The sequence below is a fragment of the Zophobas morio genome, unplaced genomic scaffold (assembly GCF_036711695.1).
Source record: "Zophobas morio isolate AGI-343-1 ecotype UQ-CSIRO unplaced genomic scaffold, CSIRO_AGI_Zmor_V1 ptg000221l, whole genome shotgun sequence".
In the NCBI taxonomy this organism is placed as follows: Eukaryota; Metazoa; Arthropoda; class Insecta; order Coleoptera; family Tenebrionidae; genus Zophobas; species Zophobas morio.
The window spans coordinates 2,501-10,311 of record NW_026972325.1 but is presented as its reverse complement, the minus strand read 5'-3'; the positions used below and the strand labels follow the sequence as shown (position 1 = coordinate 10,311).

Genomic DNA, 7,811 nt, shown 5'->3' with positions numbered 1-7,811 from the left:
TACAAAGGCGCCATTTCCTTTCTTCAAAATCCCATTTAACTTTAACCGTTCTTTTAGGCGTCACCTCACATATCATGACTACTTTATACAATTGTTCTCTTTTTTCATGTATAGTGACTCCTTTTGAGTATACTACTGAAATAAACTTATTACCTTTATAATTTTTATTTCCAGGAACAGATTAAAAAAGGTTGATATATGACCTCTTTTTAAAAATGATCTCTAAACATTTTTTAAAATTCTTCATTAATGAGTTTAAATGGTCTATTAACGATTTCAGTCATACATCTAAAGGAAGCTTTAAATATGATTTATTAAGCAAGGAAAAGAAAGTTGAATGCATATAACTTTTGAAAGAAGCATCATTAGTGGCACTCGCTTTGCCCAAAAGGAGTTAACTTTAAAGTAGAAATATTAATTCTTAAGATTTCTGAGTATGTTGGAATGTACTCATCTACAATAATGTCCAAAGCGTCGCTTTTTTACCACCAATTCCATGGATAAAACCTTTTTCAAGCTAATCTCTAAGGGGGGGCTAATTCTTTTATTATGATGCGCTATGTTAATTAAGGGTATGCGGTATTTCAACTTTTCTAAGTGGTAGATCTTTAATTTTCTCTTTAGGAAGAAACGGTAATTCCAGTTTTCTTCGAAGTAAACACAGCACAGTCCGAAACAGACCGGGGAGGGATGGAAACATTAGTGCCCTGATTCTAAAGAAATTTTTATAATACTATCGCAAAAATAACCGTATAAAACAAAAAATTACAATCAGGGGAGTAAAAACCATTAAAAATGTTTCGATCAATCGTTATGACCTTTTCGCGAAGAACTGAGGTTTGAGAATAGTAGAAGGCAGCCTTGCAAACATTCATCCCCAAATGCTCCTTGCCAGTCATTGAGATGCTGGCCAAAAAAAAAAAAAAGGTAAGTTAAACTCTACACGGTAACCGGTTAAGGAATACGTAGTGCCAGCCGCTTAAGAACATTTTAAATTTTTTCTCTTTCCCGCAGCACTAGCCGGTTTCCCTGAAACCAAGGTGTAGCCATAATTATTACCCGTTAGTAGGCTTCGTGAGGTGTGCGGATGATAACCACTCTTGTAAGCTCTAAAGCAATTCAGAAGGGTACTGTAAGAGTTTCATCTTGTGAGCATCAAAATTTTTTTGTAAGACTAGTTATTGTTCTAAATGAAGGAAGTGATAGCCTTGCATTTAGGTGCAAGATTACAGGAAAATAAACTGTGGGTATTTTCAAAGGCGGAACTTTGAAGGAAAAGGAGGTCAATAAAAATTGAATCAATAACTGTTTCAAAAATTTGAAAGGGTATGCCTGGTTTTTGAAAATGTGAAGAGGCTAAGATTTAGGTATTCGATAATTTTTGTATATAACTTTAAACTTTTTTTTCATTATTATGTAAGAATTCTTTATCAACAAAGCTTTGGAGGTAAAAAAACACTTTATACTTTTATCACATAGAAAGCCACTGAGTGCAGAATAAAACTTGTATAATTTTCCATTAATACAATGACTTTCGTAGTTGATTTTATAATGGATAGGGGACAAATTTTCAAAAGGAACAGAAGAATTTGAAAGAGTTATAAAAACGCATAAAATACGCAACAGTTGTAAATAAAGCACAATAGTAAGTCTGCCTCTCTTATTAACTTAAAAAAAAATAGCAATGCAACCAAAGTAAGTATAAGTTGATTATAAAAGGCACGCTGGTGAGTCGCTGACCTTAAAAAAGTGAACTGCAATGCGGGTTATATCTGACCTATTTAACAGAATCTATCTTATTAAATTCAATGACATATCAAGGAATATTAACTTATGAAACTCATCAATATATTAAAAGCACTCATTAGGCCATCAATATCTAATAGATAGTGACAGCCCTTCCAGGGTAGAGTGAAATTTTAAACAGGAGAACAGGGACTAAGAGTGGTTTCTAAATAAATTGGCGACTTCTCTTTCAAAGGAGGCAAGGAGAAAACAAATAAAATTTAAATGCATAAAGAAGGAAGAACCAATGGCAAAGTGTAGTTATAGAGAAAGTCTATACTACCTAATTTTTTTACAAACTGTGGTCTACGAATAGGAAATAAATTAATAAACTAGCGCTAATAACCAGTTCACACGCAAATATTGTATATATAGGAGAAAAGGACTGTTTGAAATAGCATAGGTTTATAATTGCAAGTTTCTTCTAAAAAGGATGGGGAGTTTTTAATAAGGCGAAAAGGAAAGGAATTAGCGGAAAGGTAAAACGGTTTTGTTAGTATCCTCTGTTAAAACGCTTAACTTGACAACACTTTTAGTAATAGGGCAGTCAAAGTCCAAGAATGATATAAAATTTAAATAAAAAAAAAAAAAATTGTCGTCAAGTTAAGTAAAGAAAACAGATTTAAGTAATTTTTAATAAAGTAACAAGTCTAAAAATTATAGATAAAAAACAAGTATTTTAATAAAAAAGGGCAGATTATAGGTTAAAGAAGTAATAGAATAACTAACTAAATAATAAAGAAATATATTTGAAAACAAAGAACTAAAAGGGCAAAATGAACAAAAAAAAAAAAAAAGAGAAAACTGAATAGCAAAAAGCCGAAGTGTCATACGTTATAGAACTGGCTTACTACAGATGTGATTTATAATTGATTGCTGCTTAATTTACTTTAATCGAGGGAGCAAAAACCACTAGTTCCTTAACGATTCTATGGGCCATTAACGAGAACAGGTGCGCGTTCTCATAGGTAAATAGTATATAATAAAAAGACGTAGAAGCAAGTAATAAAAATATTAAGTGAAAAGGGATGCATTCCATAATATTATACACATATATAATTAAGTTAATTTAATAAATAGGTAAAGTTAGCCATACCCCTCCCCTCTTTTAATAGGTCTAAGAAATGTTTTGACCGGGAGTACTTGGCAACGTAGGAGGAGCCGTAATCAAGAGGCTGTCATATAAGATTAACTTACATAGGCAGGAGGTTACACTTTCTATGTAGCTAGCTGTTGTGCACAAAGCAGGAGGACATCCACCATTTTTAGTAGGCGATTTTGTAGTATTTGTAGAGGAATGAATATGTTTGTTTAAAAAATAGGCACTAGTGATAGAGTCCTAGACCACCAGCAGGTGTATAGGTACAGAAACTCTTTTTTTAAATGCAGGTTGCCTTTCCTGGATAGTAAGGGATCTAACACGGTTATAGCTTTTTCTGGTTTTATAACGACTTAAGAAAAATGTGGAGTTTAGCTTAGTCGATGGTCACGTACAATTTTGAGGTATCTAAGCTTCTTAATTCGAGGGCTGACAGTTTACCTGAGACCTAAGGGAGTATCCCTCCCTTTGTTATAATTACAAAGCTACTTTTCGACTCATTAATTATCAACCTCTGTGTGGAAAGGCATGTCTCAATTACTATCAACTGAGACTGTATGTTTTTAAAGAGCAGGCAGGCGGGTTCTGAACTATACTATAAGGCTGTATTGTCAACGTATTGAGTCTAGTTTTCTATTTTTTCGACAGTTGTGGCATGTCGGACATGTAGATAGAAAAAAGTAAAGGGGATACTAAGAAACCTTGTGGAACACCCGTCTTTAATTGTCTAAAAGCGGAGTTCAACGAACTTACTCTAGCGGTAAAGGTTCTATTCGTTAGGTATGAAGTGTACCACCACCGTCAAGTAAAAAGGGGAGCTAGATGGTCGTGTCCTATTTTAACGAAGGGCCTTCTCAATTTCTAAAAGACCGCAGGTGTTACTTTTTTTTACCAGAAAGCTTTTGTAGCTTCCCTCATAAGCCTAATTATCTAGTGAATTGTGGAGTACTTAATTCGAAAACCAAATTAAAAATTAGACAGGACGCACTTGCCATCCACAAATTCTTATAATTTACAAGGAACTCCGCTTCTATCCCCTTTTCTAGACCGGACAACAATCTTTTTGGGGGATAATCTTTAATAAAACAGTTAGAGGAACTAGTTAGAGGAATGAAAATTACGTAAGCCAATTTCCACAGCTTGGGGAAGCAAGCTATGGTGGATCTTTGAATTAATTAATATTAAAATCATAGAGATAGCTCGTGAAATTAAGTTCTTAAGCATTATCAGGGCGAGGCTTTTCTAGTATTACGGGATTGGATAATAGTTAAGATTCCGCACTGGTGATAAGCTTAACGTTGTTACATATGTTAGGTCCTAATTGGTTAGTAGCTTTGGTGGACACATGCTTAAAGCGGTGCGCATTCTAATCAATATGAGTAGGCTTTCAGCGCGTCAGCAAATGCCTCTACTATTTCGGAGGACATGGTAGCTGAGGCGTCCAGCACCATGGATGAGCGGTGTTATGCCCTAGTCTCAGTAGTTCGAATAGTTCTTGTTAATTTCCTTTAAGAATTATTCTCTGGCCCAAAAGTCCCTAATTTTTTTGGCCAGCTTTAGTTAAACCAGGCTTTCAAATTCTCCTTAATTTCAAATATTGATTGTAAAGTTTTGTAAAGTTTTTTGTCTCTTGGAAAGAAGAGTTCGGATATCTTGCTTTCGCCTTCTCTTAATCTGAGATCTAATGTGGTTCATAGGGTTATATTGTTGGTTTTTGTGGGCTTACTATAGTTCGCTTTTATAGCTCCTTCCATTTGCACAACAGTTGTGTCTAAATCAAGTACTTTCCCTATGAAGAGCTCCATGGTGTCGATGCTTGTCTAACTATTCCAGAAATGGGGCCCAAACTGGTTACTTTTTCAACCCAGGTTGTCGAGACTGACTTATCTCCTATTCTCTACGAAGGATCCGAAGAGAGTACAAATAGCGTTATTGACGATAACAGGAACCTAAATAATTTATGTTACTGTGGTGATTTAAGCCAATAACAATTAAATATTTTTGTCGGTCACTTCGGCAAACTTTATTATATTGTCGCTCTTCCGCCTGCTATCCCACAAAGGGTTTTTAAAGTTTAAATCTCCAGACATAAACCCCCGCTATTATAGGCATAACCTTGCCGAAAGATTTGTAAGGGGCAGTAATATTGACTATCCCATTGTAACAGAGCTCTATATTTACGCAGACAGCTTCTAAAGTTACCTCTATAAAATAGAAGGCTTGGTGGGTAATGTTTCATCCAGTTAAGGCAGCTACGCCTTCTCCTCCAGTATCTTTCCTGTCACGTCTGTAAATAGGATAGTTAGGTGCCTTAAACGGTTACCTTCCTTCAGAGGTGTACAAGATGTAAAATTTTGTCCAGGTTCATACAGGCAATAAATTTCTGATTTGGCCTCCATTTAGATAATCTAAAAATTATTTAATTTCTAAATTAGCTTCTTAATGGATCGCATTGGTAAGTGTTGCTACAAAGTTATTCTTCATGTCGTTTAGGGAGCTGTATTAGTTGCTTCAGGTTCTAAGTTCTGTTTAGTATGCGGTGCGTAGCTTATATTTTCTTTAATGAAAACTTGCAGAATTCTTGGAAGCTTTTTTAGTTGAAAAATTATTATGAATTTTCCTTAAAGGAGCATATTTCTGGTGGTTCTACATCCTCTACAATTTGAAACATGCATTCTTGGGCAATTAGGGCAGGTAGGCTTTTCATTCTCGCTTTTAGTGTAGGATGTCGAGCCTTGAGGACCATTGCATTTAGGGCATTTGTAGCTTGGCTTACAGTATTACACTGTATGTCCAAATAGTTGACATCTATAGCACTGGCCCAATCCCCCCCCCTCCCCCCTCTTCTTTTCAGGAAATCAACCGTCACGGCGATACAACCATTACTTTTCAAATTTAAGCTCTTGTTTCGCATTTTAGCCGCCTTGACGAGTAGGGGTAGGGGTTGTCTTTCCTTTTCAAAGGAGTGCATTTTAATTACTTCAGACGGGTTGAACCATTAAAATATAAGAACCGCCTTTACAGTTTCTGTATCCATTTCTGCGAAAATAGCTGGAATAACCACTTTAAACTCATTTTCACTAGGCAGCTTGTATCCGCAGAGGTTCCAATCTCCAAACTTTCCTCGTCTAAAGGTCACCTTACCTTATGTAACCCTCCTCTAACTTACTTTTCCCCCCTTTAATACACCCATTTACTAAAATTTGTTCCTCTAGGTCTACAATTCTTGAAACTTATTTTAAATTCCTCGTTTAAGCTAAACTCTAAGGGCTTTGTTTACCGATTTATATTACAATCCTTGTTAAGCCATTGAGCGCACCACTGTCCAATTTGGTGACCAAAGTGTATTTTGTCATTACTCAGTTTGGGACTTATTTGCTACCTACCTGTAATCAATTATATGTCTAGCTTGGCGACGCTATTAATCGCAAGGATCCGGGCACTGGAAATAACACCATGTTCAGAATATCAGAAATTCTCTCTGCTGCACGTTAACTATAGCTTATATAAATAATTTTACTTGATCTTCTAAAAATTATGTGCTTTTTTTAGGTATATGTTAACAATCAAGAAGCAAAGGTTCATAAATATATAGAAATAACTTTTACGTTTATACCAAAATGGATAGAACACCCAAAAAGAGCTAAGAGAAAGGCCACGGGTAGTGAACAATTTTCTGTTAAAAGTGTTTAAAATGCAATATGAAAATATTACTCGTTTAATAATCCCTTAAAGATGTATAGTTGGTTTCAAAAAAAAATTATGTTTAAGTTAGCAAAACCTTTTGTCTACTGTAACACTTGTTTAAATAATGTTGTATTTGATAAAAATTGTTTTTCATGGAACGAATGTTTTTCAAAACGCCCTATCCCTTTTTAAGTAGAATATTCTAAAACTGTGGTTTTAAATGACAGTAATTTGTCATAAGTTTTAAGAGCAGTCTGAAACTATAAATGCCTGTTTCAACACACTTGTCAACCCCTTTTTATTGATATATAAATCTTAAAGCCAAGTGGAAGTAAAAGCGAGTAAATAATAAGTAACCATTACGGTAAACAGTATTATGAAGTGCCGTGTTAAAATTGGAAAAATTATTTAAGTGCATAACACTACGTTTTCACACTTTTTTCATCGGCATATTTTCATCCTAATAGCAGTGTAACTGCATAAATTATGCTGTAAACCACCTCATGTGCATACTATATCCCAGACCATTTACAATATAAAAGAAGTTGACTCTTCTATGGAATGGGTCTCTATTTATAACCAAGTTTCAAGTAGAAAAATTATTAAAAATATTTTATAATGTACTAAACACTTCATGAAGCTTATTACTATCCGAATGCTTATTATTTAATAATTTAGACGTCCTCGGCACGGTACGCTTATCATCCGTGAAGAATTCAAGCTTAATGTAATTTTAACTTTAAAAAAAAGGATATTGAATTAGCCTATTTTTTTTTTTAATGAATACGGATATTAAAAAATTCACACCTATATAAGGAAGTGAAACAAAGAATCTTCTACTATCCAAGGTTTTATTTTCTAAGATTAAGATTAAAAGTAATATATACAACAAAAAAGAATTTTTCTAAAATAAATACTAAGCAGTTAATAGAAAAAAGAAAAACTTACAATGCTAACAATCTAGAGACTCGAAAAGGGTTGGGTGCTAATATATTTAATTTCATTTTCTTGTAAAAGCCAATATAATTACTAATTTAAAAGTTTTAAAATAAAATTTATAATAGTAAGCATGAAGGCACATGCTTTACTTTCATATGAGATAACATACGGGCTTTTTACTTTTAAAAAAAACTGAATTTTGGCACTGATAAAGGATAATTTTGATCGAATTTTATTTAGTTTCTATTATAAAAATGTAAAACAATAAATAAGAATTATTACTTTTAATTGGTGTTTCTCT

At 33.9% G+C, this 7,811-nt stretch overlaps 1 long non-coding RNA gene across 1 annotated transcript; it reads right to left on the bottom strand.

The window, feature by feature from the left end:
* Window positions 1-418: 418 nt before the first annotated feature.
* On the bottom strand, window positions 419-1,242 carry LOC135146275 (uncharacterized). The gene is made up of 3 exons (XR_010283767.1): window positions 966-1,242; window positions 770-906; window positions 419-713 (listed from the first exon to the last, which is right to left on the bottom strand). It is a non-coding gene; the product is annotated as an uncharacterized LOC135146275 (long non-coding RNA).
* Window positions 1,243-7,811: the final 6,569 nt, after the last annotated feature.